This window comes from Falco peregrinus, chromosome 10 (genome assembly GCF_023634155.1).
Source record: "Falco peregrinus isolate bFalPer1 chromosome 10, bFalPer1.pri, whole genome shotgun sequence".
Classification (NCBI taxonomy): Eukaryota; Metazoa; Chordata; class Aves; order Falconiformes; family Falconidae; genus Falco; species Falco peregrinus.
In genome coordinates this window covers 35,934,556-35,962,342 of record NC_073730.1, presented here as the reverse complement: position 1 = coordinate 35,962,342, position 27,787 = coordinate 35,934,556, and the positions used below count along the sequence as shown (strand labels likewise).

At 49.6% G+C, this 27,787-nt stretch overlaps 1 pseudogene; it reads right to left on the bottom strand.

The window, feature by feature from the left end:
- Window positions 1–27,787, bottom strand: part of LOC129785259 (hydrocephalus-inducing protein homolog) — a 75,844-nt pseudogene that overhangs the window by 29,074 nt on the left and 18,983 nt on the right.

The following is a 27,787-nucleotide window of genomic DNA, read 5'->3' as shown; positions in this document are numbered from 1 at the left end:
GGCTTGCTCCCTGTGGAGTGTCATGAGAAATGTTTTTCCACGGCTGACCTACAGCGCTGTGCATGAGCGGGGCTTCCAGGCACCGAGATGAGCAACCCTCAACTAAGCCTTCATCAACAGACAATAATTCCATTGTTGAATCCCAGAAAGTCCTGCAGGAGGGAGACAGAGCAAACCCCTGGGTAGACCTTGTGATGATCCAGGTCTTTTGGGGTGACAGCCAAGCGCAGGGTGCTGAACTGCCTCCTCCCATTGGAAAGGTCCTCTCTGCTCTGACATCTCAAAAGCTTCTGCTACAGCAGCACAGAGGCCTCGGAGCGATGACCACCCCTAAGACTGCAAGTAAGGAAGAACAAAGCACTCTGCTCAGAGTACAGAACACGAGCTGGCATAAGATCAAGTGCCATTGGAAAAAAATGGGTTGAAGTTAACTGTGGGGAAACCTGGTTGCTTCTGAGGGGAGAGAGGATCACTCAGGGTCCCATCTGAGATAGGCAGGTGGGAAGAGATGCTAAAAGAATGGCGCAGGGACGTACTAAGAGAAGGTCATGAGACTTTTTCTGTTAACACACTGATCTTGCACAGAAGTCACACACTGCGCAATTAAAAACAGAGAAGAGTGGAAAACTAGTTTTGGCCTTCAAGGCATTTCTGACCTAATTACACTGAACTTTATTTGCTCAGAAGCCCTCAAAAAGTTCTCCAGCTGAAGGCAGTTTCCTGACCAGCTCTGGGTTCAGACTAACTCCTATACACCTACAGCCATTCAACTCTGAGAAGGCACACAAGGACTCCCTAAATCACCCCAGCTTCTAAGTGTCTTTTCCAGTGCATCCCCTTGGGCTAGAAGTGTTTCCCTGCTGCCCCAAACGGAATTTCAAAGCTTCAGAGACACCCTGTGGAGAGCCTGCCCCACCTCTCAGCACCACGAAGACACAGGTGCTGACGCCCCAAGGCACTTCCAAGTCCTGTGCTGCCCTGCCTTCCCCGCAGAACCCTCCACCTCCGAACTCTCCGAGCCCCGGAGAAGGGGCAGGGATACCTCGCTGTGCTGGAAGCCGGGACAGCGCAAGGCAATTCAGCATCCTACAGCCGGATGGCCTCAACGTTCGGGGCCAGCAAAGCACCCTGCCCTGCGCACTACTGGACAAGAAGGCTGAAGAAGGTTGCCATCTTATCAAAGCTGGAGGGGAAGAAACTGCAGTGAATATCACAGCAGGTACGCTGCCTGCAGCTGTTAGGTGCTACCGCTCAACGCAGTCCCAGGTAAGGAGCGCCGACACCTTCCTCAGCCTCACAGACCCTCTGCGAGCCCAGGGACCTGGCCTCACTGACTTAGGGCTCCCACAGATGGGAATTTGCTCTCCGAGGAAATGCAACCTTTCCTCCCCAAAACATGAGCTGGAACATGGATGGAACCGGAATGGGAAGCACTGAGCTCCATTACCCTGAAGCCCAGGGGGGGACACCCTGGTGTCGTGGATGGTTTACTTGTCCTACGCCATTCAAAAAAGCACCAACATCCCTCTGAGGCCGTACGTTAGTTTTACCCTTGGGCAGCGTGTCTTACTTAAATGAATCTTCCCAATGAACCTCAGGTTCTCCTGATCCTCCTCTTCTTGACTAACAAAAGCCTTCCACTGGAGTGGGCTATGACTTTACTCCGATTGTGGATGACCACGGATCTGTGGTTTGACAGCGTGATGTAGGTCTTCCCAGCTGTCAAGGAGTTCCTGTCTAGCCTGATGTTGACATCTTCAACTACTGCAAAATGAACTCCACGAAAACTATCATGATCTCGCTGTCTAAACCCATGGCCAGGTGGGTCTTGAAATAATGGGTATAGTTCTGATCTTAAAAACCAGGCTGAAGCCTTTGAAATTTCTGCCCTTCTCCGAAGTACAGAGCAGCTTCTATACGAAGACTGAACAGGATTCCTCAACCTAGAAACCACACAGGAGATAGGTAGGTTTGTAGAAGTATGAATGGCCTGGGAAAAAGTGAACAAGGAAAAAATTGTCACAATTTGTTGTAAAACAGGAACCCGAGGGCCTGAAATGGTATTAGTTAAAATGAGAGAAAAGTAGTTCTAGTACTTTTCCTAGGAATATTCCTTCCTTTGGAACGTACTGCCATAGGTGCCTACAGGCGCTCATCGCTATAAATCCACAAAGCAACTGGACAAAGGCTTGGAAGGTAAAACCATCAGAAGCGATTAAACAAAGACGTGAATAAAGCCTCCAGCACAGAAAAATGCTGCCTCCAAGGCCCACGAGGGAGAAAGCATATGCACTGCCTGCTTCTACACGCTTTGCTAAGCATCCCCTACCGCTGCTCTCCTGGAGAGCACTTACACTCCCGGCTGCAGGCACCGAGGACGCTTCTGAAGGCTGGAGGGCTTTGCCGGAGCACCTTCTACCACAGAGAGAAGGATCTGGCATCGTGCTGACTGTGTAAACCCACAAACCTCCCGGTACAGACGAGAGCGTGCAGACGCCAGCGAGTCAGGAGGGAGCAGCAGGTCTTTCTGCCAGGCAGATAAACTGACACAGCAGAGCTGTCAGGGTTGGCCCAGGGCAGCTGCAGGCTTCATGGCCTGGGTGCCAAATTAGATGTGACATTTATTTAAGACTCTTGATGGTTTAATATATAAGTCTGGAGGAAAAGAAAAAAACAACAACAAAACAATCTCTGTACTGTACCAGCAATGTAGCCCTAGGTATTTCACCTGATGGGGTAATGTCCGTGGGTCTGTGCTTTGGGATGCTTTGCTGCCATGAAAGCACATTTACTGAATCCAGACGTACCTGCCCTATCGTTACTTACACAACACGATGATCTTATTACAGGCTGTCAGCTCTCTCATTCTTACATGCTTTTGACGTATTTCCCAGAGACAGCAGGACACAGCTCACTCTGCAACCTGAACAAAGCAACACCTGAACTTGAAATTAAAAGAGAGGCTTCTTACACAGCAGTAGAGCAGGTGCTTTGGGCTGTGCACTCCTGAGCGATGCTCTCTGAGACAGCGGGAACACCACCGTGTTTTATTCCAGCATCCATCTGCATGGCTATGGCCACCGGTATCTCAGCACATCATGGTAACTTTTAACTATCTGAAAGTAAGAAACCCAGCACTGGGTCATCCTCTGGGGGGCCTGTTGTGCAGGAGGAGAGGGAATTTACAGAAGAGCTAAAATATCTTTCCGAATATTAAGCAAACCCTTGAACAAGATTTCAAAACAAATTTCAGGTTTTATGAAGAATGCGTTCCCAGCATTCAACAGCCAGTACCTTCCTCCATCGATTACTGCTCTAAATATTAGGAAGCTGGTAGCCAGATGGATTAGACTGAAGAGAAACAAAACAGCACTCTGCTGCCTTTCGTCCTCACCGTAATATTCTCCCTCTATCCCTGTAACTCCCTCCTCGCTGAATTTGGATTTTAAACCTTTTTAGGAGTGCATGACAGTCAGGTTCAGAATATTTGGGTAACAGGGAAAGCAAGTTTAAGTTAATTTGCCCAGTTTGTCAGAAAACTATGCCTGGCTCTCACCTCTTCTAAAAGAGACAGGTCCTGCTGCTTTTTCACTGAAAATACAAGCAAGCAACGAAAGCCGAGCTCTTCACTCAGAAGTGTCATTGTACCTCCACATCGACCCTTTGAGCAGTTCTTTTGCTCCTGCTACTATCACGATACCCAGCTGCCTCACCATCACCAGCATATTCTGGTTTTTCAAACAGCATGCAAAGGTCTGCTGGTACCACTTCACCACCGGAGAAGGGAGTCACTTCACCAGGCTAACGATCTCTGGAAAGCGAGAGGAGTCCCCTGCGGCTGGATCCAGCCCTCCCCACCATATGCTTTTGGCTGCACCTCCCACAGAGCTACCTCGGTCAGAGTCAGGAGCGCTGCTCTGAGCTGTTTTGCTGTCAGGAAGCTAATGGCATCACCTACAAAGTGTGCTGGGTCTCTGACAAAGGCCACCTGTCAGTCCCCACGCTCCTATTTCCAGCACTAGAGCAAAACACAGGGCAGCGACAGTCATTTTTAAGTGCTTCTCTGAGGCAGTGCTCATGAGCTACCTTCAGACATCATTAAAACCATCGTGCTAGTTACTCCAGCCCTAGGAGCAGCTTGTTTATAAACCTCACCATTAAATAACTGCTGCCAACACAGGGGTTTCTACAGGACCATTGCCCAGGCTACAACAAAGCTCAGGGCACCCTAATCATCACTGCTGCCACAGCTGATGCTGTCAACAGCTAAAGCCCCCAGCAAAGCCCCCTCTGAGCCCATGCAGCCCATCGCAAGGAAAGGATCTGCTACCCCAGAGCACTGCAAGCCACCGTGAGACAACAGATGGGCAGGAAAAGGCAGATGGAGAGCAATGACCAGCCACAGCGTCTACGGGACAGGTCGCGGGCTCTTCAGACGGCTCTCCTGCACTTAGGAGTCACCTTGCTTTCCACCAGGCTCCTTGTTGTGCATCCTCCTGTAATGGAGCACCCAAAGGATTCCCCATTACCTCCTCCGCACCGTGCTTAGGAAGGGCTGTTGGCTTTCTTACGGGATGGAATACTCCAGCGCAGGAATATCTGGGAGCCAGCACAGAGCCTTTGTGCTGCCCAGTGTGAAGGAGCCTCGCAGAATGGACTGAAAGGACAATGAAACTGTTGGATAACACAAGACAGCGCTGCCGCACATCCAGGATGCCGTGGGCTATATATAATCATTATTGGTACTACAGCCATGATACGCTGGGGTTGCTGATCACTGAAACATTGCTTTTGGCCCACGGGGAAAGACAGGGCAGGAACCTTCCTTCTGATTGCCTGGCAAAGACATGCTTAATACGCCACTTCATAAATCAATCACCCTTCAAGCTACTCTTCTGCTTCTCAGCAAACGCTGATTGATCCACCAGGAAAGGAGACTAATGAATGGTCAGTTCTGCCCCGAAACGCATCCAGGGTTCATGGCACCTAAGAACATACTAGTGATTTCCACTGATGACAGAAGAGACAAGCTGCAGTCCAGGATGCCCTGCAAAGAGATGAAAACTACATTCTCCCAGAAATCCTTCACAGGCTAAGAACGGGATAGGCGGCGTCACATGGAAGTCTGCTTCTGGGGATGAACAAAAGAGCCAAAAGGAGACTTTTAACTCCAAATAACCCTCCGAGCACCCACCCCCAAGCCGTGCTCATGCAGTCAACGCCACGGGTTGCTTTAGCAGCATTGTTGTCAGAAGGGGTGTTACATAGTTTGGGAGATATAAAGCCATGACTAACAAAAAAAAAAAACGATCAAGCAAATGAAGCACAAACTTAATTCCTCTTCTTCTACCCTCAAAGCGACAGACCATCGGCTTTGAAACAGAAGGCCCTAGAGAGGGGCGAAGGCCATACTCTGTTTGCAAGAAATTTAACAACCTTATCTAAAACAGTATATATAAAGAAAAATCATTGTTACAGGCAGTTGTGGAAAAGGGGAACAAAGACAGGAAACAGTTGTTAACTGTTAGCTGATCTGACATAAAGGAACACTTTGGAGAGCAATTATACTCACCCATCAATCTAATTGATTTGAACCATAAAAGCCTATATAACCAATTATTTGTATAACGTATTAGTTACCAATCCTCAGTCCGTTGCAGCACTGCTACGATTAAGATGCAAAGTCAACATATAATTGCATCAACTCCTATTTACACCTTTTTTTGCCTACAGTATATGCCACCCTGCACTCGCTTTGAAGCAGACGTACAAGAACATAAAAGTCCAACAGAAACTAGCCAATCCTGCTGGGAATTCTCACAAGTGAAGGAAGAAAAGCACAACATGCACCCACGACCTGAGGCAAGCAGAAAGGAAAATCCCTTTGCAAAGTTCTTAAATGCCTGGCAGTCCAAGGAAAAGCTGGAGCAGCCTCTTGTAATAACCACGGCGTCAGAGCCTGGCTTACACCTTAGGATAACACAGGAAACAAGATCTTTAAAAATCACCAAACAAAACAAGTTTGTCTGCATCTGCTAGCACTAAACACAAACGGAAATAATTACATCAGTTCACGCACTACAGTAAAGCTTTGGAGCCAAGAGAGGCTGCTGCTTAGGGAAGCAGAAGGTTTCCCCACCTCCCCGCACTGGTAAGAAGCCACTACCAGCCTGCCTGGTGTTGAAGGATCGGAGAATTGCGCGGCGATGAAGAGCTACAGACCTGACCAGCAGTGGCACACAGCGGTGGCCACCAGAAGCTATGGGGCTGTTGCCGTGAATTTAGCTCGATAGGAACCGAACACACTGCGACATCAGAGCCGCTGTGAACGCTCACACCAGACCAAGGTTAAAACCAGAAATGGTTTTGGCATTCCCACCCTGGTACCCTGCACGACACAGGCACAGCTCAGGTCAAGATGCAGCGAGGCAGAGGGTTTGCTCAGGCAAGTCCTGAGCCTCCTCCGCTCCGGCTGGAGTCGGCACAAACCGCGAGGGCTCAGCAACCTGAGTGATCTCAGGAACGTGAAACGCAACACAGCAAGGGCTGAACCTCAGCTAAACCCTGCTGCCTATCCACATCCATCCGTGGGTTTGCAGAGAGAAAAGACAAAGAAAAAGGCTTGATCTAGAGGCTAAGTCAATAGGATTTTCATTTTGTTTTCAAACAAGTTCCTGGAAGCTACTGATGGTAGTGCCAGCCTGGCAAGATGACAAGACCTTCGGTAGAAAGGGGGTTCTTAAAGGAAAGAGAAGAGAGGCATGCAGAGGTGGTTGTCTTCTCCAAAGTCTGCACAAAACCACAGACTAATATCACAGCAAGGTAATGTTTTACTCTTGCGAGTAGCTGAGATGCCCAGAGGTGATGGCACATCCGTGCTGCCGTTACTCGTTCAGCCTCAAACATCAACAAACACGTAGGGCTGGGATTTAATGAGCTTCCTGCGTGTGTACAGTGGCCACTAACACACCGCCAAGCCCTTGCAGAGGTGGCCTCATTTACCAACGTAAGCTGATTCAGCTAAGCCCAGCATCAATTTCAGCTGAAGAAAGGGATTCAGCACCCCAACACACCGACATTCCCGGCTGGGAACCCCATGCTGATCTGTGCAGGAGCTGAGCAGTCAGCAACGCCCCTGACAATTCCCCTCGGCCCATTTGCAACGCGATGCAGCCCCTACCACAGTTTCCCACCGCGGCCGAGATGCACAGGCTGTGCTTGCCCTGCTGCCAGCCGAGCACACCCGGTTCTGTAGTTACCGTCATCTTCACCAAACCCAAATGGCTCTAACACACCACACCAAACTCTCTGTCGTGCCACAGGTGACTGAAGAGCTCCACATCAGCTCCCTAATTAATCGTGTTTCATATGCCTTGATTTTTCCTGTGATCTCATGCCTCATTTTCCCCCATTTGTGATGAAACCTCGGTGCTTTCTCAAGCTGGCGGTTATCATTCACAGCTCCAGAGGCTGCTGCAGCACAGAGAAGCTGCCTGTGGTTAGGCCGAGAAGGGCAGAGGCACCTCAGGGCAGTGGCTCAGGCCATCCTGCGTAGGGCAGAAGACCCAGATCCTCTTCTGACATCCCCTGCCACCCTGAGCATTGCTGCCGCACTAAATACAGTGATCCCCAGCCAGTTCTTCCAGATCTACCCAAGAAATTCTTTTGTTATTATTTTTTATGCTTACGTTGCCCTAAGGAGATCTTGTCTATCGTGCAAGTGTTGGTGCTGGCTTAGAGGAAGGGGAAGATCTGAGGCCAGCTCATCACGCTTACTGACCAACCCAAACCACACATCCCAGTAGCTCTCCGGTGCTCAGTACCAAACCGCCCTGCAGCAGCCCCCCGCGTGCGGGCAGCCTAAGCAGCAGCTGCTGGCCAGCCTTCGGGACTGGGGGGCTGGCGGGAGCCTGCCAGGGAGGAGACGGCTCCGGCAGGGCTTGCTTCTCCACGCTGCAGGCTGGAATCACCACCCCTGACGCGTTTGACAAACACACAGATGTGGTGCTTCGGGACACAGTTTAGTGGTGGGCTTGGCAATCCGGGGTTAAGTTGGACTTGGTCATCTTCAAGGTCTTTTCCAACCTCCATCATTCTATGATTCTACGAGGCTGCTGGCATTTGCCCCACGCCTAGCAAGCAGCAATGGGGAGGAAACGGTGCTGGGGACCCCCTGCTTCCAGGGCCAGGCAGCAAAGCTCAGCGGCGGGGGAACAAGGCAGCCAGACCCCTCCCTGACCCAGGGCAAGGCAAGCTCTGCTCCACATCCAGCTCCCAGCGTGCTGCACTGAAGAAGCCTATTTAGCTGCTCCCTCCTGCCATATAGGAATAACCTGAATCTGGCACAGAGCAAGTTTTGCTGCCCAGGGCTCAGGAGGGGAGACATGACTTCACCCACTTCCTACGGGGACAGGAACTGAGCCAGCGCAGGAAAACTCACTCTGATTAACAACCACGGAGCCAGAATCAGACCCTGCTCGCACTTTCTACCTGCCCTTGAAGTAAGCAATTGAGGAGCCGAGGCTGAACTCTCCCATCTGTGCCCTGGGTGTGCAGAACCACAAAGGATGCTCTGAGCCTGGGTCTGCCATCCACAGCAAACAAGCCAAGATTTGCTTTAGCACAGCTCCTGCTCAGCAGCTGTCAGCCCTCCTGCAAGCTGTGTGGGAAGTTGAGGGAAAACAGGGTATTCATCTGCCAAACACCTAGACGGTTCCTCAGCAGGCTTTTAGCACAAGGCTGGAGGCTTCCAGCAGGACTAAAACCACCGAGAACTACTCCTGAGCCACACACGTTACCTCTCTTCTGGGGAAACCGCTTTTTGGGGCTCTGAACCAAGGGGAGACAGAAGAGTAATGGAATAGGCAGTTCTGCTTGAGGGCTGCCTCCTCTTGGGTGTGCTGTCTCCTAAAATACTCCTATGGGTATGGGTTCTGATCTCCCCCCTCAAAGAGGGTGAGATCCTGCCCCAGGCTTTTGCTTCTGCATTAGACTCACAGAGCTACTGAAAGAGAGCCATCCGCATCACTACTTTTATTACTGACAGCAATAAAAGCATCTCAATACATAGCGTCCGTCGGCCACGCACAAGCTCAGTGGTGCTTTGCTAATTACTGAAGTTTTCTGTGCTGACAAAGAGATGCCAAGGGATGCAGCAACCGATGGGGAAAAACTGCACAGAGGAATTTCAATACCGCACCACAGATCCCCTGGGCTAGAAGCGTGTTGTAGCGCCTTGCCACAAGGGCCAGTGGGCACTGGAGGCACCCACATACAGGCACAGGATCTGGTCCTACACCTTGAAGACCACCCATCATACTATACTAGTACTCGTTGGAGACAGGAGCCTAATGTGAGTCAGCATTTAGGGAGCTCTGAGTAGAGAAGCAATTCTCCTTCCACAACTCCAAGCATCTCGCCGGCACCTCCTGTCTCTGGCAGCCTTCTTCACCTGCATGGAGCACCTGCCGTAGACGTTATTGTTTTGGATGGCATTGGACTGGTGGATTTGCTTTGCACCTCTGGCACACCTCTGGGAACCCGTCATGCATCTCCTCAGCCACGTGTCCCTGAGCAAAGCTCACCTTCCCACACCAAGCTGGTGCTACGCTGCCAGGTTGCAATAAATGTTGTTACTGCAGCAAACTGGGTTTGGTGTACAATCAGCAGCACTCAGGGCAAGCAGCTTGGGCATCATCTCACTTGAGCAGGACTTGACAGCTGAAAGAATATCGAAACTTTATGAATACTGGATTGGTTGAGACTAGGACTTACCTCCATAAACTTATTTTCCCACATCCACACGGTCCACACAGGGTGGGCTGAACGTCATCTGGGAAAGGCCAAGTGACCGACAGGACTTTCAGTGGTATTGAAACCTTTTCCAAAGCTGTACGAGTGCTTCGCACGCAGGTTTCAGAAACCCTTTCAAGTACCATAATCTGATGTTAAGGTGCTGGACAGGGATATGCTGGAGCCCAGAACATCCCAAGTCACCCTCATTTCAGTACGAGCTGGGATTTTTCACACCCAGACACATGTACACAGGCGAAAAGGAGGAGTTTAGGCATGTAAAGCACTGAAGGACAAGTTTTCATTGTAAATCATTACACTCATAGCAGCAAACATTTTCTCCACACTCATCCATAAATTTGTAGCAACAGAACCGCCACCACACACACAGTCTATCCAGGGGACAGTACCTGTGCTCCTAACCAGCCCAAAAGACACACAATTTAAATCAACCAAATCATACGCTAAGGGAAAAATTGTGACTTGTTCACATGGAAGAGCTCCATGCTTGCTTAAGCAATGCTAGGGACAGATCTGACCCAGCTTCAGCAGAAATTTAAGCAACGTTCACCTGATCCTGCGTAAGTCACCCTAAGAAGGGTGTGATCCATTGAGAACGACTGCTGCCTGCGAGCAAGTCAGTACTGATACACAGCCAAGCGAGGGAAACGCCTCCCAACACCTTAAACTGCTGTTTTGCTCTTAGCACTTCTGTTTCTTAATAAACACTCTGTTGGTGGCTCTGAAAGAGCAACCCGGCTGCTTTCTGTACGCGCGTCACAGGGAGCCTGCCGTGGTGCCGGACACATTAGCCAGGGCTCGCCACGCGAGGTCAGGGAACGCTGTCTGGTGCTCTGCACTACTCCTGCAATAAACTCTGCACCACACCTCAAAAGACTGATTGATTACACGTTTCTGCTTCACTTTAGCAATTCATCTCAGCAGCCTTTCACTTACCTGTACGCTTCAAAGCTAGAGAGATAATCCCTTCATTATCCCCTTGCTCTCCTTCGCAATTCGTAGTTTATTTCAAAATAACTGCAACATTGTACTGGCAGGCAGGAATGAAATCCTGGGTTCATCTCCCAGGGAGCTGCACGTGTTCCTGGGAAAACACCCATCTCGGAGCCAGCAGAGAGTTTATCCCCGTGGCCTACCCACACAAATGACTTTTGCAAAGATTGACTATGGGGGAACCAGCTGTTTCAGTAAGAACAAGACTCTCAGGTTTTTCAAAGCAAGCCACGAAGATCCTGGCCCTAATTATTCGCTCACTCTGTTCCGTCACAAAGTATAAACCCTACGGCCCTAATCTCCACTGTCACTGCTCATCTGCCCCAGAGAAATTCTAGCCCTCTGAATTTTATCCTATAGATTCTGTATAGGCATACAAATAAGGCACGTTTTTGTGCTTCCCTAGCTGATATTTCAGTCACCCGTCCTAGAAACTGTTACCCAAAACAATAAGCTCCTCTGAGTGAGCATCAACCATTCTCCGTGAATATGTCAATAACTGGAAAACATTAGACAAAGCTGAAATAAGTCGTGAGGCTACATAAGTGTTTGGAAGATACAGGAGCATTTGTAACTTCCACAAACCCAAGACAACTAAAATGCTCTTTGCCGGGCTAAAGCAGCACACAGTATCCCCTCGGTTAGGACACCACACTTCCAAGGACCAACGCTGAGGAACAGGGACAAACCAAACCTCCCTCTCAGGCGAGAGGAAACACACGCCAAGTGCCTTCACGCAACTGAGGAAGCGCCTCGTTCGGCACCACAACATACCCCTGCTGAGCCAAGGCCGACAGAAGCATTCTAACATGGCGCCTTTTCCTAAAGATATTCCCCGCTTACTCTTCAGTGAAGCGTAAAGCTGATGGTGTTTCTGTGGCCTGACCTCAGCTTCTCCTAGCCTAATATAAATGTTACACCTATCTCGGGAGGCAGCGAGCTCTTCCTGCCAAATCCCAAGAGCCCTCAAGTCCTGGCTGCATTAGTCCTGATGTCGTGAGCTGTGGGAGAAGGCAAAAAGAAAGAACAAGGCTCTGCGGCAAAACAACGTAGAAGCAGTGCAGGGGACAGATGTGTAAGAGACAGCGGCATTGGAGCGAGTCTGACAGAGGCACGCATTCCCACGTCGCGCTTCAAACATAGCACCGCCAAGGAATGAAGCTTCACACGTGCATATGCACACCGTAACGGAGAATCAAGGTTCCTCCCGCCTCCGACTCAGCAACTCCCAGCAAAACCCGATTCCAAAAAACCTCATTCCTGCTTGAGGGGATGCACTTTAAAAGCCCCCTAAACACCAACTATTTGTCACTTTTCTTTGAGGCAAAGCCGGGACAGGGGAGATACACCTGGAGAGGCAATTAAGGTGACCGGGACAACAGGGAATGATGGCAGATGGCAGTCATGGGGGGTGCTGGGTGGAGAGCACCCAGCCGACACCAGCATCCCCCAGGGAGAGACCGGCACACAGCCACACAGAACGAGGGCACACGCAGCCTTTGCCCCTTACCTGCTCACTTAAGCACCGAAACATACAGAGGTTTTGAAAGAAAAGGTTTTAGAAGTAGTCTGCAAAGCAAGCTTAACATTTTTCTGCTTTGAAAGGTCTCTGTTTTGAAGGACGCAGAGACTGGGCACCATGCAGTGCCCAGACCTTACCTGTGTCATAGTGAACTGTCAGGGGCCTGGAATAATCACCAGTCTTCTCTGGGTGGAAGTCCACCGTTACTTGCATGGCATCGCCAATCCCAAGAGTCCCAGCAGAGGGATCAACAGAGAAAGGGCTGCAACACGGAGAGGCACATCAGGATTATTGTGGGACCTTTGGGGACTACGTTCCTTCTGCCGTCCAGCTCACTCCAGCTCACCTGTATTAGCAAGGGGCCAAGAAACCACAGTCAGCAGCAGAAAAAGAGAACATACAGGGCCAGGAACTGAGCCACCGACCCAACTCCTGAAGAGCTCCAGCCCTCAGAAGATCCTAAGCGATAAAATGACCTCGTCTCCCCCATACCCTGCATCCAGTTTTCTGCAGCAAGGCTCAAGAGTCTGACTGCTAGCGATACGATCGGAGGAGGGTTTTTGAAGGGCACGGAGATGGCAAGAGTTATTTGCATGCACAACTTGACACTGAGTTCCTCAGGAATCCGTCTTTTCCTGCCACCTATAAACCTCAAGAGATGCAAATGTCAAGGCAATACCTGCCCCAGTGAGATTACAGCCTGGAAATCAGACAGGGAGAACAGAAGTTTATTCTTGAATGACCGGAGAATAATTAGACTTTAATGGCAGAATTAATCTATCTTTCTTTTTTTTTTTTTTTTTACCTTGAAAGCATCCTGGTTTTGCCTCAGAAAGGGCACATTTTATCAGCATTTCAATGAAAGCTGTTCTAAGCAAAGAAAAATCTGTACGAGTGCAAAGGCAGGTTAGAGTGATACAGAAACAAGAAAACAAGACACAAAAGGAGTATCCCATTTACAGCCTGAACAATTAAATCTCTAGCTAAATGAAGCACCGCTAGCAGGAGCATATCAAGGCACCTTCAACAGGAGGTTTTCTGCGTATTCACAAGCAATGCAGTCTGGGGCTCTGGGTTGTAATCCAGGCTTGGTAACTGTTTGCTTGGCCTACTAGAGAAATTCTGTGCAATGTGTGGGAAATAGTATGAAAATGTGCCGGTGTACTTTAGATTTAACAAGAGCAATTATGATTTGTCGCCAGGTAAACAGCTCTCAGCTGACAGACACATAATTCAGTCCTTTAATGCTCAGGGAAAAGTCAGATGCAACGTGTTTCTGCATAACAGCAGCTGGGCTTTGTGGCTCTTGTACAGCCTCACTTAGAAAGCAAAAGTTATTGGATTTAGTGCTTTGCTGGTGGTCAATTTGTCACCTTAAAAATATTTTCTGCAGAGTTTTACAGTGATTGGGGAGTGCAGCCCACAGAAATAATGAGAAAAAATGGAGCCATGTGCAAGCTGAGCTTCGCTCATGGAAGCAGTGACAGCTGATGAAACTGCTGGAGTTCCTGCTCATTAAGGAGACACTGATGCAATTGGGGGCCTGACCTGCTCCCATCACGACTAGCAAGAACATCGCCAGTGACTAATGGGGAAGCATTGGGCCCGCAATGTTCACGTGCTGGACCTGAGGCTTTTGAGAGGGAGGAGGAAAGCCAAGGCGCCGCCAGCCTCAGAACCGGGCTGCTCTACATGGCCCTGCACCTGTGCTGGGGGTTGTGCCTGGTTATACTGGGCAGGGCTCTGCTGGTGCTTGGCGGGGATCACTGCCTGCTGTGGGAAAGGCACAGAAAAATTCCCCCCCACCTCTTTTAGTTTGTTGTTTTTACCAGAAACATTGCCAGAACAGAAAAGCTGCCGGTTAAGGGCCACACTTCAGCACTACCTCCCATCCCATGCCCTTCCTACTCCATCCCCATGTCTGCATACCCCTGCCCTCAGATAGCTGGGATGGGAATGACACTCCTGAGGATGACTTCAGGGGATGCCTGAGAAAGTAGATACCTTCACATCTTCAAATTACCAGAGAAGAGGATCCCACCGAGGTCAGGACTCATTCTCAGGACTGAGAAACAGAGCACAAGTCAGACACCGCACCTCCTGCCTCCCACCCCACGCTGTACCCACAGGACAACTTGGTTCCTGATGTAGCAGGAGCTTGGTATCCCTCACGTAGACCTGCTTCTCCAAGACCCAGAGGGATGTAAGGTCCGTGCTTCACCTGAACTCTGAACTTCAGTCCACATCACTAAGCTGTTCCCTGCAGCCTACAGATAAGAGATGCTAAGGAAACGTCCCTGACACACTAATAGCCACATGAAAACCACTGCCAACAGATGAAGCTGGCAGGCTAAACTTTGGCCTTTTAGCCATTAATTGTGAGCTGTTCTTTACGGTAATTCTTGTCCTGTTAGATCTACCCTTGTAATGAATAACTACTGCTCCTGACAAAACAGGAAAGATAAGGTTTGGAGGTTTATTAATAGCTCTTCTTCTGACATGCTTTTCAACTACGTCCATTTGTACGTTTGCTTTGATGTACAACATCTAAACTTTCACAGGTCCAGATCTCCCAACGGTGCCTTGCAATCCCCAGCTTGTATAAACTCATCTAGCCGCACCAATCTGAGGGAGACCTTCCCAGCAGAACCTGCTGAGATCTTGCCCGTAATTGCCCTTCAGAAAGGGAACAACACCAGATTAGTAAGCAATTTCATTGTGATCTGTCTTGGCGTTTACATCTTGCTTGCTTTCACCAGGCATCAGCTCCCCAAGCTGGGCAAAAGTTAAATCCCATGAGGATACCACGGGCAAAATACTCCTGACAATTTAGCAACCAACTGACAAGTGAACAACGCTGACAGTTCTGTGGCTCAGGCTTTCCCGACTACCGCGCTGCCTTTCCTCCTGGAACCATACGTTTAGTCAGTGCAGCGTGCAACGAGGCTGCAACATACTTCGTCCCATGGTATGTTTCTCTTCTACAACCAAAACCCCTTTACTCCTCTGGTGCCTTAATTTGCATTATAAAATCATCTGAGTTTGTGAGAATTGATTTCATTAAAAGCTGCCTCCAACCCCAAGACCGACAGTAAAATTACTGGTGATTGAATTGCCCCCTCTGTCAACTAAGACCTATTGCAGGAAAAAAACCCCAAAGATCACTTAATCTTGGCATACGTAATTTTTTGGTAATGGTATAAAAGCCAAAGTCGAGCACTGTAACCACTCCAGTAAACACAGTCTGTTAGGTCAAAGCATCCAAGACTCCATCTCCATACTGAAAAAATCCTGCACAGAGCCAGCATCTCACAAGCTCTCTCTTTCCCTCTTTCCCTGCACGTAGGCTCTGTTGTCACATCCCTGTACATCCCATGGTAACTCTCCAGCCCCACACCTCCATGTAGTATAATGGGTACTGCAGGGAGGGATGCAAGGCGGCTCCTGGCACTGTGCCATGTAGGATCATTTCCTGAGCTTCCAGAGCTTGATGGGACATTCCTAAATGGACCTTCTCAGACAGATCCTCTCTAACCCATAGCACAGCACAGCACAGTGTAACGTCAGGAAAAGGCAGTGCTGCACTGAGATCTGCTTCCAGGCACCATTTTCAACTGAAATGTACTGGAATGACATTTATCTCCGTGAATGCCGTGGAGAAGAAACTCACTAACCAGCCTTAACAATGAGAACGGCAGGAAAAGACTTTTTATATTTATACTATTGTTATTTTTTTTTATTACTACACTATGCAGTGAACAGCTGGGTATGGACATGCAGGGGGAGGACAGGCACAGAGCCAAGCTGCATAATGGGGAGTGCTTTGGTGTCAGGGTTCCCACACACACACACACACACACACCCTTTACGAAAGAGGAGTCAAAACGTGTCCATGTTTTCTGGTAGATACCACGGCAAGGGAGAGTTCTGAACAAGCAACAGCAGAAGGATGCTGAATTGGCCCCGTGGATTCATTTGAGAGCTCTGCCGTGGAGTAAAATACACCATACAAGTCCTTAGATAAAGTTGTAAGAGGCAAGGAATGTCCTTATGAAGTGACCCGCTGCAAGAGCAGAGCTCGCAGTACTGACCGAGAGGAAAGGTTAGCATTGGAGATGGGCTGAAAAATGCACTGAAGGTGAAAGCTGGTAGGTTACACTTGATGCCAAGGGAATTTTGAGAAAGGAGGCAGAGAGAAGTGATACGAGCAGCGCATTGGACTAGGAAACTGTGGCGCCTGCGGCTGCCTTGCAAAGGGGCAAGAGCCTTGAATTCGCCCAGGCCAGAAGACAGAAGTTGCAGCAACTAAGAAGTCTCAGTTGTGCAGAGAGAGAATGAAGGACACAGAGGCCAGCTGATGGTCCACAAACTTTGATCTCTCTTTCCCTTCTACTCCACTAAGCCTCCTCCCCCTCTCACGTGCACGCATGCTTACACATAGCGGCACACAAAACTATTATGTGATATTGATGTTGGCTTTAACACAACACTACATCCGTACTCAGCAAAAGTTAAGCACACACTAAAGCTGCTTCAGTTCTCCACTAAATAGGAAGAGACTAAAACAGTCCTGAATGTAAGTCTGTAAGGCTGGCACTCCTACCACCTATGCCATAACTCTTAAATACTGCGTCTCGTATCTACACATTAAGCTCTCCAGGACAGGAAACATCACGCATTAATGTCCAAAGCACAGGTTTAAGTGTTTGTGATGCTGAACAATCATTACGGGAGTCATTCAAAAGAATGCAATGACATTAAACTAAAAACTTCCCCTGTCGTTAATAATGATGCAGCCTTGGTCACAGCCTCTAACGCAGGGAAATTAATCCCCTGACATGAGGAGGAAAACGGTCTCTCCCGCGAAAGCCTCTGTAAGTAGAGTTGTTCAAAGACAATTAACAGCTAATGACCTACTCGCCTGTGGAGCAGTGTATTGGTGAGACTCTCCAGCCAACTTGTCATGCCAGCTGGGAGGCCAGTTCTTTTCTGCTGGGGCTGCTGGAGCCACTGAGCTCACCTGGGACCTCGGGGCAGGCACCTGAGCAACTTCTCACAGCACAAGCAGCAGGGAACCCACTGTCACCCAGCGCAGTCCCCAGCACTGGCTGGAGAAACCACTCCTGGCACACCATGGCCTCATCGCACAGGGAGAACGTGGTTGTTCTGCTCCCAGGCTGCAAGGGGACGTGGTGACCTGGTCAAGAGTGGGGAGCACTCGGATTTTGAGTGGAGGATACAAGCTTGGGGGAGTACAGTCGAGATACTGGAGGGCTGGGCTGCTATTCAGGGGACACAGCAGAACCGCATGCAGCCGAGGGATGGAAAATGCAAAAACCTGTATTTGGGATGGAAGAATCCCTGGCAGTGCAGGCTGGTGGGCACGAAAGCCTTTCTACAGAAGAGGAGCTTAGGGGCTGGAGCACAGCACATACAGGGAGATGCTGGGATCTCAAGGCTTTGCACAGCCTTGAGAAGGAAAGACGAAGGCTGGTATCACTTGGTCTTACTTTTCGTGTTGAGTGCACACCTGATCAAACTTTGACACTGGTCTTGCTTTGAGCACTGTGTTTGCTCACATGATCTCCAGAGGTCTCTTCCAAAGTTATTCTAGGATTTTATCTTCTCCAGCAGCCCAATTCCATTTCACGTGTTCCCCAAATTTCTCATATTATTTCTTATACATCTGTGCATATATATAGGCAGATGGTAGACAGACAGGCATTAGAGGAACTCAACCTTTAAGAAAGTTCCCAATGAGGAATTCATTATGACATTTCGCTGAACACTTAAAGCAAAAAAAAATAAAAGAGCAGAAAGACAGGAACCTCAGAGTATTTAAAAAAGAAATCTGAATGAAAGTGGGGGCGACCTAATTAGAATAAAACGCTGCTTATATTCAAAGATCATCAGTTTGAAATTTCAGACTGGCTTTCAAAAGTTCATAACGAAATGGAAGAGATGACTGATGCCTTTGGCTGACATGGGAAATCTTACCAGCTTTTGATCTCTGCGCACACGCAATCCAGTTATTCAGAATTGTACTTTCTTGTGTAGTTTGAAATAAAGCTTTCGTAACGCTTCCCATCCCTTTGTTGCAAGTCAGGACTGAAACATTCAATTGGTGAAGTTCAGCATAAAATCCAGATCAAGCAGGATTCAACGTACGCCGTATCACGCGATAGAACAGTTGGCAAGGACATTGCCAAGAGATGCTACACATGACTGGGTACTTGTTTTGGTGGTGACAAGTAGATCTGGAAATCCCAGAGGGAAGCTGTACAGGGATTTACAAGTTCCTGCCTATGTATTTCCACAGTGAAAAGAAGCAGCCTGCTTGAACAGCATCCTGGAAGCCTGCTTCAACAGCCTTGCCAGGCTTTGGTAGAAGCCTCTTGGACCTTCGCATTTCCCAGGAGAAAGAGCAAAGAGCCTTCTCTTGACCCCTGTTTTCCTGGGGAAGAAACCGAAGCAACTCAGGTGCACTAAGGCAGACGGCACGTCTTTGCTGCATTCTGGACCTCAGCTCCTACACCAAAACCTCTGGGACCAAGCAACACGGAGCTAACTACCAGCCAGCTGAAGTGGTTTCCTTGCAGGTGCAGTTTCCAAAACGCATTACCCTCTCCAGTTCAGCAAACTGGAAAACCAGTGACTGTCTTCTCAGACCAAGAGGAACAGTACAGGCTGTCCACGACACAGCACACATCAGGCGCTTGACCAGGAGACTGCCGAAATACCACGTGCTTGTGGCCTCCCAGGGAATGGGTATATTTGGCCAATAGGGCCACATAACCATTTCAGAAGGTTCTGAAGATCAAGGGGGTTGCTGGTAGCTACTACAGCATGCTAGAGCACTTTCCAGGAGATCTGAGAGAGACAAAGCTCTAGAAAAGGCTCCCAACCCACGCACCAGGCATTTGCTGCACCTTTTGCCTGTGCGCCCATCGGCATTCTGCTTTGGGGCTAAAGTGCAGGTTTGAAGCCGCTGCCAGCTCATCTCCACTTAAGAGCTCATTCTAATGAAGAATAGTGGACCCCAGGGACCAGATCAAACCTACTGGAAAACCAGGTTCTGGACCCCACAGGGTTTTTGTCAGGGTCTCAATACCAGTTGCTTTGATCTATCATCTCTGATTGCACTTGCTACTATAGACAAACTGCTGGTAAAGCTGATGATAAATTCTTAAATGTCTCTTCCACCAGCTCAGAGCTTGCCCATTTCTTAACACTGCCTTTGGTCTTCAGGAACTGAGCTCCTAGAGCTGTCGTCTGCCACGCAGGATCTTACACAGCCCGAGGGCAGTCCAGCTGCCTTCCTACATTTGCTCGTTCAATCTAACAGAATCAGTCTTGCACGACTGTGCACTGAAGACACCGTTGCACTATAAAACTCCACTCTGCAGCTTGCAGAGTTTTAGCAGAGGCTGCGCCATGCTTCAAACACTATAATCAACAGCAAACCCCACGTGCCCTGCCCATTTCCAGCCACGGCAGCAGTACAGCAGCTCACACGCTCTGGCTCCTTTTTGTCGCTGTTTACCAACTGTATTATCACACAACAGTGTTTTGCACAAAAAGAGATGAGCTCCCTACCTCTGAGGGCTGATGCAGTAGCGGGCCGCCCCGTTACCGATGTTGCGAACCAGCAGTGTTTTCTGGGTGCTGTACTTGACTGGACAGGCTGAGAAGTTCACCTGGTCGGGGAAGTCCAGGATAGCTCGGGCACCTATAGCTCGGAGAGGCACAACAAACTTCTCCCCTTTCTGTGATGCAGATGAGCTCGTGGAAATAATCCTGCGGGGAAAGAAACAATCTCAGCACAATGCTTTTAGTACTTTCCCCACGGCAGAAGGAAAACTGCTGTTTTCTATGGCTGTAGCAGTATCATTCAGTAACGCAACAGTACTTTTTACCTTCATGAGCTTTCATTCCAGTAGCATGACTTGCACAGGGTCGTTAACTTGCAAAGGAGAAACAACCCCATTGATTCACCTGCTTTTGCAGCAAGCTGGAAGCACCACAATTATCTGATGCTTTGATTCTGAGACACCAGAACAGTCTCTTCACGCAAGGGATCACAGCACTAACGCAACCTGCTTCGATCGCCACTGCAGACTATTGGAAGCACCACTGAGAACCCAGCTGTGCCACAGCACTAACTCCAGTGCCAGCAACGCGGCGACCTCGTTGAAGCTTGGCAGGGGATGCTCAGGTACACTTTCAAAAGGACTTCACCACATGCATAGTCAATGGTCAGTCTTCGGTGAAATACTTCACAAGCTGGACACGGTAATTGCGGCAGCGTCAGGGCAGTGCAGGGTACGGCTGTATTTCCTGCCCCTTCTCACAGCGTTATAGGGCCAAGGCTGGGGACACGCACCCTTCAAAAGCCACCTGATCCATCTCCCCACACCAGAGCTGGCTCAGCTCCAGACCCAAACTGTTTTTGCGAGAGGTTTCACAAGTACCTAAAAGCGCTAACAGTTCCACCCCTGCCCTCAGCAGCCTATGCCACCTCTGCGCTAGAATTAAAGGGTGTTAGTTCTTCCTGTGTCTGAACTCCGTTTCCCTTTACATCTCACCCAGCCTCAGGGGGCACAGGAGACAGCTCTGGCTGATGCCGTAATCACACCCCTCTGTAAGGTCTGTTCTAGAGGAGTAAGTGACGGCGTGCCTGGTTAGCACACCCACCCCAGGCAGGCGGCATCGGGAGCTGCACACGGGGGACACTCAGACACCCCACCAGAGCAAAGCCGGCTGTGCAGTCCCAGCCACTGCCTTCTGCAGAACAGAGCCAGGCAATCCCCCCCGCGCCCCGGCTGTCTGGCGTTTAGCAGCAGGAAGGCAAATCAAATTACCAAAACCATGTTACTGTAGAGATGAGCAGAGCAGTCTCCAGATGTATGGCGTGGCATCGCTGCGCTGGAACTATCACCTTGCCCCCACTGAAATCAGTGGTAAATCTGCTGCCATAGGGCCAGGAGCCATTACCCCCAGCAGCGCTCTTATGGATGAGCTGATAAAAACTCTGCTTCTCGTCACTCACTGGCTGCCCTGATTTTTTCCTCAGTGCTTTTAATTAAAATTTGATATTTTTATCACTGTTGAAGCAGCAAGCGCTTTAGGATTTTAATGATTTAGGAATTGCATACAGCAGCAAACTCCCTTCAGCAGAACCGATCCAGCCTCCGCCACAGCTGGGATTTCCTGCTCCTGTCCCCATCCCCTCCTGGAAGGGCCCTAAGGCAGCCAGCCCAGGCACAGACACGCACCTATTGCTCTAACGCAAGCGCTGACAGCCAGCGCCTCACCCACCACCCAGCACCTCGCCTACCACCTGCTCAGCTGGGGTTTAAGCTTGTCAATACAGATGCTGCCCCATCCAAGACAAAAAGAATAATCTCCTTTTCTAGACATCTCAAATATTCACCCTAGAAACTGCAGAAGGGCTTTTGCTTTTCCTATTTGGAAGGTAAAATACTAGGAAGGGAACTGCAGCAAGCAACCTGCATGATTTAATACCGCATTTCAGGAAAGCGTTTCATCTTCAGCAAGTCGTTCTGAGTTAGCAATTTTGTACTCAATCTTGCAGCCTAAGCCCTCTAAAATAAAAGCTATGGGCAGCCCATATGAATTTAAAGCACCTATTATCTGGCTACTTCACGTCCTGCACTGTTTCGATCCTCAGAAACTCATTAGCAAATGAAGAATGTTATTTGCTTTTGTTGTTGTTGTTCTTTTGGCCACACTACTGTAACAAAGGCATTGCAAAGCCAATTGAAAGCTACCTGCCTTATTAAGTCTTGGCATGCCATATTTACTTAGCTCCCTCTTCCAGGTGCCAGGTAGGCAGAGGAGGATGCAAGTTCAGATCAGCAGGAGGATAAAGAAAAAAGGAACTTCAACAACTGGAGCTACTTGGAGCAAGTAAAAGGAAGTAATTGTCAAGGTGTTGTCATTGCTAAGGAGCAAATGGATCAACAGCAATGCAATTAAGAGCCCAAGAAATAAATCCCCCCCAAAAGCAAGCACAGGCAGCCTTCCCAGCTCCGTTGCTGGTGAGGGGCGCTGGGACCACCTGCACAGCAATGCACAAGGGATTTCTCCAGGGACCTGAGGGCAAGGCTAAAGCAACAAGGATTTGGTTTCACAGAGACAACCACGACCTTGAGAGAGAAAGATGCCTCTCGCCATTCATGCAGATGCACATTATGCTCCAAGCCCCCTCTCCAGGGACACCGTGGGACATGGCATCCCGTGCAAGGCTTGACTCAGCACTTCAGAGCGGGCTGACCCTTCAGCCACGCTCTACCACCCCACCAACGTGGGACCTTGCACCAGGCTGAATGCAGCGCCAGCCCAAACAGGGGGAAACCCAAGGCAAGAGGGGTGCTAGGCAGAAGCTGGCTGTTTGTGCCACTGTGAACCCATGGTCCCTTAAGCTTTTGAAAGCTGAATTGCCCTCCCTTGGGGGCAACAGGTTGCAAAGTCTCTACTTCAGCACTGCCTCGTGTTACCAGGGCACTAACCCTGCTACGCACTTGCTTGCAGCCTAGGGGCACAGTTGAGACCAGTTCAAAATGTTGTTCTGCTTCGCAACTGCAAACCCTTAGCAGACTGTTTAAGACCAGGTTTCTAAATAAACGTGCCTGGATGACAGAGGGGTTGCATCCCATCTATGCTTTAAAGTTTGCTGTGTTTAGACACAGCTTCAGGCTATAGGTTTTCATGAAAATACGACTTCATCCTGCATACAACTCCCCTCTCAGTTTCACGGAAGATACAGACAGTTGTACGATGGCTCCCCTTCTCGTGCTCCCCTGTGACAAGCAGTAAATTACAAGCTCTGGCCTTCCAGGTATCACCACTGGCGTCTGAACTGGCACCCACTGAGACTGAAGCAGCTGCTCGTCTTGGGTGTTGTTTCAGGCTCTTTGTAAACTCAGGCTAACAGTAATTACTGTCGCAGCAATATCAAGCCTAACTGCCCAGAACCCCAAACTCAGATGTCAGTTTCCCTGCATAACCTATCCCAAATGCTTCACTGAATTCCTTGCAGCAGCCAACTTGCAAAGAAAAGATCCTTGTAGCATGAGGTAACACAGCAAGCCAAGCAGGGAAAGCTCCTGCTGAAACCCTGATATAAAAAAAGGCTGGAAAATAAGGGCCGTGACAACAGAGGAGAGACCAGAGGATGAAGATCCGTTCGCAGCAGAGGGGGTGCCCCTGCGCCTGCCCCCCTCAGCCGCCGCTTCGCAGGAGTCTTTGAAATGAGTCACTTGGCTTCAGGTTCCTGTGGCGCCGCGCCATTTGCCTTGGTCTTCTGCCCCTTTCCTCCTCACAAGAGTCATCTTAAAAGTATTCTTGGAATAGCTTCTGTGCACAACAAAACATCTAGCAGGGCTGGGCTGAATTTTAAAGGACTTCATTTCAGTCATGCAATAACTCACCGTCCTGTCATATTTCAGAGTAATCAATGTGCATTAATTCAGTCTCCACTGAGCATCAGCAATGAATTTCACAAACCTCACAGCCTGAACTTGCACTGCCTGAAAACAGTGCACTGCTACAGTGAAAAGAGCAAGAGGACAACACAGAATAAGCTCTGCTATGTTTTTATGTGCTTCTTGCTTCCTTCTTCCTTTACAATAAACTACTAATAAGCCTGAAGGACGCACAAATGGAAGTATTTCTGTCTGTTGTTTATCTGCCGGTCAGTGCCACAATGGTTTCCAGTTCAGCAGAGGCCGTCAGACCATGACGCAAGAACACACGGGAACAGGGGCTGGCACGAGAACACCCACGCTGTACAATGGAGCCATAAAACAGAAACGTGCAAATCAGAAGCAGCAAGAGTAACAAACTGGAAATGTTGCCCAGCAGAAAAATTAGCAGTTCATTTATAACACAAGTGCCAATAAACCAAGAGGCGCGTCAGCTATTCCTTTTCTGACAGTCTGACCACGTGGCACATTCCCAAATGACTGCGAGACAGTAGGAAACTGCTCATTTTCCAAGAAAGGGCTACGTGGCATTTCAGCCACTAACAACTCACATGGCCCTATTACTTAGGGCTGAGGCACAATTTTACTCCTTTCAATCAGGAGTGACTTCACTGAAGTCAGACTTACTCCAGGGAAGAACAGATTCAAAGCAAGAGAATGACACAAACCGGCTCCTCATCAGGAAGACCCAGACCCCACTTCACTGGGTTACCCACAGTCCCTGTGGATCATGCAGTATCAGAGATGTAGGAGTTATTCAAAGGCAGCACTCCTGAGCCTTCCACAACTAACACACAGATACTCTGCAGGCAAGCAACTGCAAGCCCAACACAGGTGGCTTTACAGAACCATCTCCCAAAGCCTGCCTCTTGGCTAAGGGCTTTTCAAGGTGCTCTGCACATCCTGACCATGCTACTGATGCATTTCTAGCTGAGCGACAGCACTCCGGCACTTTCCTGACTCACACTCCATCAAGTACGAGACAAAAAGTTCGATTTATACAACATTCTGGTTCTGCTGTAGAGTCCCCATGTGCTCCTCACCAAGCAGCCCACATCCCTCTCCCAATGCCCTGCAAGGAGCACAAAACCCAGGTCGGCAGAAACCGCCAGGGTGTCGCTCAAGCTGTGCAGAGGACCTCGCTGGCACAGCTCCCTAATGCCACACGCTCACCAGTTCAAGGGCAAGACAAGGGACAAAGTACTGGACATGAGTGTTCCTGGGAGTTACCTCACCCTACTTCTATTTGGGGTGATGTTCATGTGTTGCTCTGCTGCTTCTCTGTAGTTGAAGAGCAGCTCTTTGCCCTTCATGGGAACCGATTTACTTCCATCCCAAAAATGAATGCTCATGAATACTAGTCAATCACATTTTAAAGGAAGCAGTGTCCCCTGCAAAGCCTACCTCGGTGAGATTAAGCTCTTATGTCACTTGGGCAGTATGGAGAACTGCCCTAAGCCAACATCATTTTAACCTTCCATACGAATGACGTAAAACAATTTCTCAGTCCCTCCGCAAAGCAACAGATCATTTCACAAGCATGGGGAGCCAGGCACCACAGGGCATTTCCTCTCTAGTTTGCTACAGCCATGCTGTTTGAGGATAGGACAGGGTGTTCAACTACATCTAAGCAGCAAACAGAAGATGAGAGAACAGCTGTGCCCAAAGAGAGCCTGCACCTCTGGCCTGGCACAGAAACACCAGCTGGCTCAGAGCGACCCCCTCACCTTGCATCACCCACAAAGTCACGCAAAGAACTGTGCCAAGAGGCAGCAGAGTGCTGGTGTAAAGAGTCAGCCTGTCTGTCTGTGTTCCCCTGCAGGGCTTCCTCCCTTCCATGCCAGGTACTAAACCCTTTTGCGTTAACAAGCCTCCAGGTAACACCGCCGCCCCTTCACATCACGGCACAGTGCCAGACTTGCCAGGGCCACAGCACCGATGTTCCAACCTCCGAGCAAAAGCATGGCACACGGGGCAGGGAATAGGTGCCAGCTGACACAGCAACCACAGCCCCATGCACGCAGGCACAGCCACACCAGCGTGACTGCCCAAAGGCTCCAGGCTAACACTCTGCCTGCAGATGCTACCTGCCCCTTCACTCCTGTGTGCGCTCCAGATGCCTCAGTCCTCTGCAGCACACCAGCCTCCTGCTGGTTAAAGACATCTGGAGCTCAGCGTGTCTGGGCCAGGCTGGCTCCCTGCCACGAGCACAGCGCATCTTCTCCCCTAGAATCACAGCTGGAGCACAGGCGGGCAAGTATCCTCAGGGGCAGCACAGCGGCAAGGCTGGAACACAGAGGGTATGAAAAAGCATCACCTTCGCTCCAGCCCAGGGTGAGGCAGGGAACTGGTTGCCAGATGGGAAAGGGGAAAGCTCTCTGGATCTAGCCATTCCCCTAGCGTTTTCCATCATAATTAAGCCCCTAACATCGAGTAGAGAGGTGCGATGGCTAAACACCTTATCAGCACCCCTCCCTGCCATTTCCCTACTGTCCCACGTGCGCCTTCCCCTGAAAACGCCCAGGAAAGCACAGGGAGGGAACGCACAGCTCGTCAGTCCCTGCTGCGGTGGCATCGCATGGTGCTGCCAGCCAGGATGTGACCAGCTGCAGGCTTCCTGACCACAGCCTAGAGCAAACCTCGCAGCACGGCATGGGCTATAACCGGTGTGCAAGAAAAGTGCCGGCTTCAGACAGAACGTTCCACCGTCTCACTACTGCGGCCAACACGATATGCATTCAAGAAGCAACTCCAGTTTTCAAAGGTGGTGGTCCTCACTCTGATCAGGCTCAGCTTTGGGTCCTCCAAACAACAGGTTTGTATTTATGCAAACAGGCTTTTGTATTTATAATTATCAGAGCAAACCCGTAATTATGCAGCAATAGTCAGATACTAGAAACCAACACCATGAGAGGCCACCCCACCACACAGTGCACTCTTATCCCTGAAGCCAACAGACATGGCATTAAACGTTCCAGCACCAAAGGATAATCACAGTCTGAAGCATAGAAGAGCCTCCAGCCTATGACAGCATCATCTTCACCACAGGAAAAGTTTCCCCCAGCTGCAGATCCAGTGCAATGCCACCGAAACCAGGACAGTGCCTCAAAACCCACAGCAGATGCCCTGTTCTGAACCCAGCCCCGCAGGTTCACCTCCCACTGAAGGCACACACCTCTCGGGACCTCCAGTCTCACCTTGTTCTCATCAGGGGAGAAAACGATGCGGAAAGTCGCAAGCATGCCAGGCAGTACCTTGCGGCACACAGCATGGTGGCTGATCAGCTTGAAATAAGGTGAGCTCTCCAAGATGACCTTCACCAGCCCAGGAACCTGCAGAAAAGAGAGGAAAGTATGATCTTGCAGCTTGTGGAAACAGGAGGAGAAGAGGCCTGGTGATACCACCTTCACAAAGCACTTTTAGCTCTGGAGGTACATGCACGTAACACATAAGAGTGAACATTAATCCCTTCTGCCTGGGCAAAACAGCTCGAGGCCAGAGGCAGCAGGGCGATGAAGGAAGGGCCAAGCAGGGAAGACACCAGCAGCACGGCGGTATAATATCTGAATCAAGTCACCCGTGTATTCAATAAGCCCAGAGAATCTGCTGGCTTCTGCCCGTACACATCCAGGCAGACATGCCCCTAGAAGGGGCATGTATTATCTGAACGCCAAACAGTACGTGTTAATCCTGGCGGAAGGAAGAAATTCACTTTAACGTGCTGGGTTTGAGCGGGGCAGTCAAGCTGCGGTGCTACAGTCATGTAGGCAGACCAGCAAGAGGGGACCACAGATACTGTGGCCTTACTGGGAATAAAAGCAGCAAATGAAGAGCAAAAGGAGGAAACACAGGAAGACAAAGAGACAACCCCAGAAACAGAGAGATGGCTGGGAAAATCCAAAGGGAGCTGGAAAGAAGCAAGGGAGAAGCACAATATGCTACAAGGAAAGGC